Here is an 11,450-nt window from a genome sequence, read left to right as displayed (position 1 = left end):
ACTTGTGTGGGTAGGCCTGGTGCCCACGACAGGAAACTACCCAAAACGCGACATGGATACATCAAAGTTTTTTATGTAGAACTTACCCATTTTTGGCAAAGTGGGTTTCTGTGGTTTTTGGGCCTACCTCAGCTGACTCCAAGGTAAATCTAGCAAACCTATATATTTTTGAAAACTAAACATCTAGGGGAATCCAGGGTGGGGTGACTTATGTGGCTCTCACAAGGCTTTTTTACCCAGGATCCCTTGCAAACCTCAAACTTTGACTGCAAAACACATTTTCCTCACATTTCTGTGATGGAAAGTTCTGAAATCTGCAGGACTCCACAAAATTCCTACAACCCAACATTGACCTACTTGTGCCGATAAAAATGCTGCACCACTTGTGTGGTTGAACCTAGTGCCCGTGACAGGAACTTATCAAACTAAGGGCAATAGGAACCCTTGCGTAGGGACTCATATTGGCATTGGTTGGGTCCGCTCCTGTCCATTGCACTAGATCCAACCACACACATGGCACAGCATTTTTATCGGAAGAAGTGGGACAATCCTGGGTGGTAATAATTTTGTGGATTCCTGCGACTTCCGGAAATTCCCATCACAGAAATGTGAAGAAAAATTTATGTTTTTAGTCACAATTTGAGGTTTGCATGGCATTGTGAGTAGGAAAATGGAATGGGATGGATGTGAATCACACCACCCTGGACTCCCACAGATGTCTAGTTTTCAGACATGGATATGGTAGGTTTTTCCAGGGGCCAGCCTACCCAAGCCAAGCAGAACCTATCACTCCCATCAGCGATGGGTGATTACACTCACTGAATAACATGCACTCACCCTTGGGCAGCTTGGCACAGAGCAGTCAGGTTTATCACATGGGCAATGTGTAAAGCATTGGCAGAGCACTCTTACAGAATAAATACACTGAGCGTTACAAAAGAGACTTACACGTTGTGTTGGAAAAGAAGATTTGTATTCAACACACACATTAACTAACACAACATGTAAGTCATGTACTTCTGGGCATAAAGCATATTGGGAAATATCACTAGCAATACTAGGCCCAACCATGTTAAAACAACATCACCGATATGTACGCTTGGGAAAATTCTACTTTCTCTTCCGAGGCCCTCACGCGGGGCAAAACGTTGTCAGCATGAGTATTCTACTTCAATACCACACAGTTATGGGGTGCACCCTGGTTCACAACGGTAGCAGCAATGTGTACACACCAATAATTACAGTACTTTAAAATATTTAAATAGCCTCGTAGGCATAGGCTGCACGGGTAAAAACTAATGTCAACCATGATAATCTTTTGAGAATTGAACAACATGTACGGCAACACTGCTGTGCAGTGCAGTTAATCACAGGCAGTCACTTCCACACACTCCCTCCACACTGCTATTCAGTGCCACGGATATCAGGCAGGCTCGTATAGCACGCACTCGCACACAATCGCTCCCAACACACTAATGCGGTGCACTGACATCTGACAGGTCAGTTGTTGTTGTACTCGCAGACCCTGTGGGCCGAAGCCCTTCTCCACCCTTCAACCAACCACTACTACCCTGTCCCCAGGGTGATGAAAGAAACCTTTCCACCGGTCCTAGGCTAATTGTGGCCGTAGTCAGATTTATTCAGGGTTCTGGGGAAAGGTGGGAGAAATAAAACTAGATAACAGGCTGATAAGGCAGCAGTTGACAATTGGAGGTTTGGCCCCCACTTGGAAAGTTCACTCAAAGGTCCGACAAGAGCCCTGTTCTGCCAAGCACGGGGAGAGGGTCACTGAAGGAAACATTACTTTCACAATAGCGCCCAGTCAATCCGGGCACTCTAGTACATGAATCCACTCCTGCCTGCTCCCCTAGAAATGGGGCACAATGTCTGGTGCACAAAAACTTGAGTCGCACCCGACAATCCCGAACCACATGAACAGTTACCAATTCCGTACCTCCCTGGAATGAGGTACTACTGGTGTGTGATATCTTGAGGCGCACTAGACAATCCCGGTCATACACAAGAGTTACCAATTCCATACCTTTCTGGAAAGAGGCACAACGTCTGCTGTGCAATGACCTGAGTCGCACCAGACAATTCCGGTCCCACATGAAGAGTACCAATTCCATACCTTCCTGGAATGAGGCACAATGTCTGGTGCGCAGTGACTCGAGTCGCACAAGACAATTCCGATCACACACAAAGCGTACCATTCCGTACCTCCTTGAAATGGGGCACAATGTCTGGTGTGTGATTACTTGAGTCACACCAGGAAATCCTGTGCACACATGAAGAGTTACCAGTTCTACACCTCGTTGAAATGAGACACAATATCTGGTGCATGATGACTTAAACCACACCAGACAATTCTAATCACACATGAAGAGTTACCAATTCCGTACCTCCATGGAAGAAGGCACAACATCTGGTGCGTGATGACTTGAGTTGCACCTGACTATTCCAGTCACACACAGTGGTGCAAGTTCAGCGGTGCCAAACGAGGAACAATGCAGCACTGCTACAGGTACCCCACCACCTCCGAGGTCGCAACCTGTGAATTGGACACCGTACGCAATGAGCATGCAGTTGGTGTGTTGCACGAGAGAAATGGGGCACGATCGTTAAAGCGGGCCACGAGGGGTCCCACTACCCTGTATATCTGCTCACCACCAACAAGTTGCTTATGTGTTTCGAGGTCACAAGGTGAAGGGCAACGCTCCTTGAATGTGGCAGTAGTTTGAGGGCTCTGCACCAGGCAATCTGGTTTCCAGGCACAATCTTAGTTCCACGCTCAAACTGCTGCTACCAGGTGGAAACCAGCAGACAATGTGGGCACTTAGGTGGGCGCTGATATCCTGCAGGTCAATTGTTACTGTACTTGCAGACCCTATGGGTCCAAACACTCCTTCACCCTTCTACCAATCCCTACTACCCTTCTTCCACAGGATGGAGATGGAAGAAATCTTTCCCCAGGTACTAGGCCGATCGTGGCAGGAGTCACACTTATTCAGGGTCCTGGGTAAAAGTTGGGGTAAAAAAACATAGATAACAGGCTGATCAGGCAGCAGTCGACAAATGGAGGTTTGGATCCCTCTCACAAAGTTCCCCCAAAGGTCTCTGCCCTTTGTCTTCCAGCATGGACCCTATTATGCCAAGCACAGGGAAAGGGTCACCGTAGGACACAAGCCGTTCAAAATATCGCCCAGCCAAACTGGGCACTCCAGTACAGGAATCAGCTACTTCGCACCCCCCAGGAGATGGGGCACAACATGTGGTGCACGATGACTTGAGTTGCACCAGACAAATTCGAACACACACAGATATACCAATTCCGAACCTCCCTTGAATGAGGCACTATGCCTTGTGTGCGATGACTTGAGTCAACCAGATATTTTCAGACACACACAAAGAGTTACCAATTCTGTCCATCCCTGGAAGGAGGCACAAGGTCTGGTGTGCCATGACTTGAGTCGCATCAGACAATTTCGATCACACATGAAGAGTACCAATTCCATCCCTCCCAGGAATGAGGCACAGAGTCTAGTGCACGATGACTTGAGTCACATCAGGCAATCTCGGTCACACACAAAGAGTTACCAATTCCATACCTCCCTGGAATGAAGCACAATGTCTGGTACATGGTGACTTGAGTCTCACTAGACAATTCTAATCACAAACGAAGAGATACCAATTCCGCACCTCCCTGGAATGAAGCACAACATCTGGTTTGTGATGACTTGAATTGCACCAGACAATTCTGGTCACACACATAAGTGCAAGTTTAGCAGTGCCACACAAGGTAGAATGCGGCACTGCTATGGGTACATCCCCTCATCTGAGGGTTGCAACCTGTGAATCTGACACCGTACATAATGAGCATGCAGTCGACATGTTGCACAAGAGAAATGTGGCAAAGATCAATGAACTGGGCCATTTGGGGTCCTGAAAGCAGTGAATCCGCTCACCAACGATCTGCTCAACAAAATGCTTATGCTTGTTGAGGCCCCATGGTGAAGGGCCATACTCCTCGAATGGGGCTAGTCCTTTGAGGGCGCTGCACCGGGCAATCTAGTCTCCAGGCACAATCTTAGTTCATCGCTCAAACCGCTGCCACCAGGTGGAATCCAGCAGACTATGTGGGCCCTTAGGAGGGCACTCCTCTCCAGATGTCACAGGTAGAAGGTGTAGGTCTCTCATGAGGGGTCTATGATGTCCCTGAGACCTCCACCAGGATACAGGGTGCGAGCCAACAAGCCCTTGGAGAGCACACTTGAAGGTGCCACACAGCTGCAGGCACTCAGCCAAGGCCAACCACTTGTGTGGTCCCTTCCAAGGGCAGTAATTACTCCTTGTGCATAACAGATTCCTCTGGGAGTGTGCAGCATGCAATCCAGTATCTCTGCTACTGCGTCCCCACAAGCGTATCTCTCCTTTGCTGCTATGTGGCACCAATAGTTATACTGTAGTGTGTCTTTGAATTTGGGGGAGGTTCACAGGGTTCCCCTTTGAACCACAGCTGTCTCCCCTATATTTCAGTTCTGTCTGCTATGAGGCCATGGAATGCAGATCCTAATCTTTATAGGAGCCATGATCTGGACCTGAGAGACCAAGTATCAAAACCTCTTTCTCCAGTCTATCCAGCCAGGTGATCAAATGGCAGAGGTGTGTTGTTCCACTCGTGTCCCCAAGGTTTATAGTTGCTGCTGGGGAATGAACTGATGTACTTCCATAGCCTGCTGTGTAAAAAGGCACACAAAAGCGTTTTAGGGCATAGAAATGCTTTCTTGAAGTGGCATTTCTAAGTTATTCTGGACTAAACAACCAACAAGAGGTTTGTCAAGGTGAATTCAATGATAGGAAACATTAGGATGCTTCTCCACTGCAACCCACTATTGCAGCTAGAAGTAATTGTAAACTTCCCCCATTGTTAACCTGTGGGCAGAGCAGCTCTCATATGTAGTGAAAACACACATGGGCATTCTTCACTCCCTAGGCATACGTGCACACACAAACCTGCATTGGCAGGCGGTACACATGTATAAGAACACCATAGGTGCAAGTGCGCACACCCACAGGCCTGCTATGACAAGCTGGACACATGTTTAAGAACTCCATAGATGCAAGCGCACTCACTCAGGGCTGCTCTGACAGGCTGGACACATGTTTAGGAACACCATAGGTGCAAGTGCGCACACACAGGTAAGCGCCACTTCCTAACATATGTAGGAAAGGTACGCATACTTTCACACTGTACTTATAGTGCTAAAGTGCCCAGAGCCCTAAGGCCAATAAGAGAGAATCAGCAAAACCTGTGAGAAAAAGCAAAAATGTTTGGGGAAACACCGCCTCAGCGTGTCAGGTGTAACAAAAATGATAACTTGATTTACAATTCAGGTTTGAAAATGTGTCTAAATAGCGGCTAGATCAGTCTGAATCTTTGCAGATGCTGCAGTCTGGATCACCTGTGTCGTTAGCTTCAGAAAGTCTGCTTTGTTTGGTCTCCCTTTCCAACAGAAGCTCTCTCCACAGCAGCAGACAAGAAAGCACTAGGGCAGGATGTGTGTGAGAGAAATGCAAAGTTCATAGGCTGATGTGGTCTCTGAACTGCCACCAGGCACCAGAAAATTGATAACAGCAGGAGGGGGTGTTATTGTACCTTAGCCATCGCCAACTGAGATGAAGCCTGAATGTAAAATAGAATAACAGAAAAGCAAGTACATCTGGGACATTTTTTCTTTGAGATCTATAAGTACTAGAGAAATGAGGGCAGTAAGGGTGAAAGGCGCCGCACTTCTATGCAGTAAACAAATAGTTTAAACAAGATAGATACGAGTAAAGTCCGGTGCAAAACGGCCAGGTGCCTTACTGCCCGGTAGGCACCAAAGTAGGTACTGGGAGTACCCTAGAACAAAATGGAGCAAAATGGCCACAGCACACAGAGAGTAATGTCCAACAATGAAGCAAGAAAAGGTGTTGCTGGAGTGGTTCTGTGGGTTAGGAGAAGAATGATGTTGAAACGAGTCTCAAATCCTGTTGGTAGGTGGTGTCTTTATTTGTAGGTGCTTCTAAAGCATTGAATCATCGTGGAGATACAGCCAACACGTGTTTCGTCACACAGGTGACTTCATCAAGGCTGGGGCCGCTGGTATAAGTAAGTAAGTAGTGGCGTATAATAGCGAAGTTGCTCTGTGATCAGTAGAGTGGGCTGAGTTAGATGGTAAGAACTGTAATTAGTATGGCTGCGTCAGACAGCTACAGGTACGTGGGTACAAGGCATGTGTGATAGTGAAGATTGTGGAGGCCCTGATAAGCCTGAAAAGTGACCTGGAAGACGCGTAGCTATGAGTTATCCAGTAGTCCTCAACACACGCTCGTGCGACTACCGGATAACTCATAGCTACGCGTCTTCCAGGTCACTTTTCAGGCTTACCAGGGTCTTCTCCTAACCCACAGAACCACTCCAGCAACACCTTTTCTTGCTTCATTGTTGGACATTACTCTCTGTGTGCTGTGGCCATTTTGCTCCATCTATAAGTACTACTTTGGAGAAACGATGGATTCGTGACTGATTCATGGAAGACATTTCAAACCTACTAACTCCAATTACATCCAGCTATTTCCTCTGCCATAGTTAGGGCTCCTGTTTTTGGAGTATTTTTTTTACCATTTCCATCTGCCTTTATCCATATTTCGTTTTTGGTCATTGTATCTGTATTTGTCCACATTTATTTTGTCACAAGCAAAAGAATACGCTGTAGAAAGTATTTTTTCACATTTATTTAAATAGTTAATACACCCTCACTCTTGTTTGTTATAGGTTTAGATATATCTGTATAAATGGCAAATTAAGTAAACACAATACATACTTCTCTGTTTTGTCAGGTTTTAATTATGCTAGTTATGCTAAAAAGGATTTGTTTGGGCAGAACTAAATTGTTATTTGTAAAATTAACCCTAACCAGTGTGTTACATTCTGAATCCTGAGTTTATGTTTCCCAGACCAAGTATTCTTAAAAAAAGCCTCCCAGCATAGATGACATGTGAACCCTACATGTTGTAGTCAGACCCCTTTGTCTTATGTAATATTTCTATACACTGATTTACACATATGATTCGTTGTCTCTGTAAGTGTGTGTGAGGTGAAGTGCTCGAACACCATACGGTGGTAAGAGAGGTGCTATGAAATAAATGAAATACGTCAAAGAGATGGGCTATGGAGAGATTTTAAAGACTGCACGCACTTAAAAATGTATCAAACAAAATTGAAAACAAGGAACGACTGAACTTTCTATTTTAAACAAAAAGTGTGCATTTATTGTACTGATGCCTGGGACATGTTACACAAGTAACGTTAAGCAGCGCGTTTTACGAGGGGGTGATGAGGGGTGCAGCCTCCCTTTTGACAAGGATTGAAATATGTGTTATTGAGATGGCATCAAACTCGCAATGCATTACAAAATCTCTCCTCAAAATTACCTGCAACCTGATTTAACCCTTCGTGATCCTAAGAACAAGCACAACATTATTGAGGAAGAACAGAAGTGGACTGAAGAAGGCAGGAAAGGAAATAGGAAATTATTTTTGCAAATGCAACAGCAAAAAAAGGAAAGACTGCGATGCACACGTCAGTGGAGAGAGCTAATTGCACAGAAGCAGTTGACATTCCACACGCAAACAGTTAAATAAATGAAAGAATGTAATGTTTTCTTTAAATGGGGTCACCATCATGTTTGTACACTACCGGTATGTTTGATTTTTAATTCCCCAGTGCCTGTCATCTGCCACGAGCACACCACTACCTGCTAATAGACCTCTGCCTTCCCGCCACCCATTGATATTCACAGGCTGCTTTTTTAGCGCTGACCCCAGGAGGCCCCGACAGATGGTGTCTAAAGCTTTCTATCAGTGAGCCGTGACTGCTAATGCACCTATTACCACCTCGTGCCCGGCTATTATGCATTCCAGGATGGACAAGGTGCTGCTTTAAACATCAAGTACTTACGCTTCTTAGGGCGCCCCCACCCCCTTAAACGGGCCCTAGTCGTGTAGGATGAGGGTTGTGGCGAGGCAACTCTGGCTGGAGCGGGGCCGCGCCACACAATTTGTCAATATTTTCATGTTTCTACTTTATAAATACAGACAAAGGAAAATTGTTTTCCATCTGTATTTATATATAAAAATCTGTTTAAATGGAAAACCGGGAGCCTTAACCATAATACAGACCATGAAGCATATTGATATCATCGACTTGGGAAAGGTCATGAAAGTATTTTCTGGTCAGAACATGTATTAGCTGTGTTGTGTATGCTCGTTAAAGATTTTTATTTAATGCGATCTACTTTCGTATGAGAATATTTTTGTAAGACAGCAATACAGTTGAAAATTCTAGTTAGCTTCTGAATTGGTCGTTTCAAAATGCAGGGTATAGAGGTGGTTCCCAGAAACACAGGCAACCTGAAATGGTTAAAACTGTGTTGTTCTCAAACAGAGGAATCCAGAGATCTCTCTGCACTTTGGCCCTCGTGACTTGGGAGAAAAAGGGTGAGATATTCACCATTTGTGGTAAGTACCTCTGTTTCTGAGTACTCAACAGGAGAAATAGGCATAACATGCAGAATCGTTTCATGACACTCGAATTCCACATCTTCTGTTTTTTTCCGGGTTTTTCCCCTGATAAATGTCGGCATCTTTGTCCTGCTGGAATCTATTAGGGGGAAACTGCAAGGGTGTGACAATTATTACACAACTGTAATTGAGATCTCTAGTGAAACAAGAATGCGCCCAGGCATCGGAATGTAGCTCTTAACCTGTAATGAGGCCTAAGTGTGTGATTTGCCAGCTCACTGTCCTCCACAATGTGTGATATGCTGCACATCATAGCGCCGTTGGTTATGTGTCTTCACCTTTGTGCAGCCTACTTGAGGGTGCTGCAACCTGGTATGTTGTGATACGCTGCATCCCCTCTCTGTGCTGCACCCTGCAGGAGCTCCGGTGCTGCGGCTCCCTATTTAACCTCCAGAGAGAGGCGCTGGGAGCTGTCCATTCAGAACCAACGCGCAGAGGGAGGCATCCGCCCGCAGCTGCCCAGCCAACCCCGGGCTATCCCTTCAGCACCACCCGGAAGTGCACGAGAGAGACGTCATGGAAGTCAGTCTCCTGTATCGAGCTGTCCGTTCAGCACCACGGCGTGGGACGAGAGAGACCCCGTCCCTTCTGTGCACCTCCTCATCGAGCTATCCAGTCAGCAGTACCGGGTGAGAGAAGGGGTCTCATGGCAGCCAGGTCCTTTCTTCTGGAAGCTATCCCTTCAGCACTACCCGATATGACACTAGGAGCATCGGTATACTTACCCCTCCCTCTGGCTTTTAGCTGCCCCTCATTATCAGTAGTTCGGGAGTCAGGCTGTGGGCAGTGACCCAAATTTCCCTGGGCCTCCCACATCAGTACCACCATACATGAAGGTCCGGAGGGCACCAAGCCTCCTGCTCCTGGAACGGCGCCATCAAAGCACCCACCTCAGGGTGAGGGGTACCCTTGGTTAGTCAACCTACTCTTCAGGGAGTTCTCCTCTCAGCACCACGAGACCTCGGTAAGGTGGACATTGGGTCAGTTACATCCTGCCCGTGTGGAGCTGTCCTTTCAGAACCAGCCCCATTTCAGAAAGGACAGCTGAGCATCCTTTCTCCGCCCATCAAAACGACCCCTAAGACAGCGAGGGGCAGAGTCAGCCTACACCCTCACCCCCAAGATCTGTCCTTCCACACTACCAAGAAAGGGGGGTTTCCAGAACAGTATCTCTCTTCTCCTAGACTCCCTCTTAGTGATTCCCAGGACTGGGAAAACCCTACATCTTGTCTCACACCTCCATCTGTCTTCCTCTCGCCCTCCCCGAGAAGGCATGACACAGACCTGTCAATGACGACTTACGTTATGAATTGATGTAGAAAGATTCTCCTCCAAAATACTAAGGGGCAGATTTAAGCAAAGTGGCACTGCCCCCAGTGCAGCGCCCCTTTTCTTGCACCCCTTAGCGCTCCACTACCACCACCATGTGTGCGCCGTATTTATATAAGGTGAGCCATGGCGCAGAGTAGGGGCCAATAGCGTCAGAATTTTTGACGCCATTGATGTACTGTTCAGGATTAACACCAACATTTTGGCGCTAACACATAGGGGCCCACTGTAACCAATTGTATGCTGCCTTTTAATGCCTGCTCTGAGCAGGTGTTAAAAATGGCGAAAAAAATTACGCAACGAAATCTTTTCAATTTCTTTGTGCCATTTTTCAGGCCCCCCTAACAGAGAAACACCCTCCTTGCATTCATTATGCCTGGCGCAGGCACAATGTGGCGCAATGCTTGCATTTCACCACTTTGTAAATCTTGTGCAGTGTTTTGTCATAATATCCAGGGACAGTTCCTCCATTAGGGCGGATGGCAGAGTACTCCCCCTCAGAGTGCATGTGTGTTAGACCCGCCGTCTCAGGCTGGCCAAACACACATGCGCAGTGTGCTCTCTCCAGCCTGACACTGTGTTGCCGGGCTGGAGAGAGCAGGCACAGGCTCTCAGTCTGCCTGGTAGCGCCCTGGCTGTGCGCTCCCATCCAATCATGATGCTGCTCTCAGCAGTGTCAGGATTGGCCACTGGGCAGGCTGGATGTGTCTGCTGTGCATCTATCTGGAAGGTTGAACCCATGTGGAGCCCTGGGGTCGTTCAGTACCCTGTGTACCCCAGCAGTGGATGTCTCACTCAGAAAACCAAAACAAAAAGTAATGGATGGAGTTCTTGAATTGTGGCACTTTCCTGTTCATCCTTTCTTTCCGTGTGCCACTTTAGACAATGACCAACCCCATACAAGCCAGGCTTCTTCTGCTCAGACAGGGACTGTCTAAGCAGCACCTGCAGCTCAGGCCCTGATGGATAGGAAAACAAGCAAAGACTGACCCCCTTTGGCCCTCTTCACCACAAGGTGCAGTTTGAGTCAAATGGCACCATGAGTGTGGGCCAAGATTGGGCATACCCTTCACACTTAGGATGCCTCATTTAGAAGAGCAAAACAGTGATGGTTGGGATGCTTAATCTGATCTCAGCCACCAGTAATTACTCAGCTGAATTCCAGTCCATGTGTTTTTGCTTATTATACCAAGCGTGACATAAATCGCCCATGAGCAAATTGGACATGTATGGACAGTCCAGACCGAACTGCTAAGCCAGGTTCCTTCTGTATGGGAACATAAGAAACCCTAAACTTGTGGGAGTACAGTGCTATTGCTGGGCAAGGTGCACACGCTGTGTATATGGGTTGGTGTATATTGTGCAAATCACTGTGGTAGGTACACACCATGTATACAGCAGGAGTTACCGAAGTCCATGGATCTTGTTATGGGAGGTACACTCTATGTATTCCAGTGTGGTGGGTCTATGCACTGTGTATCCTTCTGGTGGGTGTG

The sequence above is a fragment of the Pleurodeles waltl genome, chromosome 12 (genome assembly GCF_031143425.1).
Source record: "Pleurodeles waltl isolate 20211129_DDA chromosome 12, aPleWal1.hap1.20221129, whole genome shotgun sequence".
Taxonomy (NCBI): domain Eukaryota; kingdom Metazoa; phylum Chordata; class Amphibia; order Caudata; family Salamandridae; genus Pleurodeles; species Pleurodeles waltl.
The sequence above is the reverse complement of the archived record's forward strand: the minus strand, read 5'-3'. Positions refer to the sequence as shown.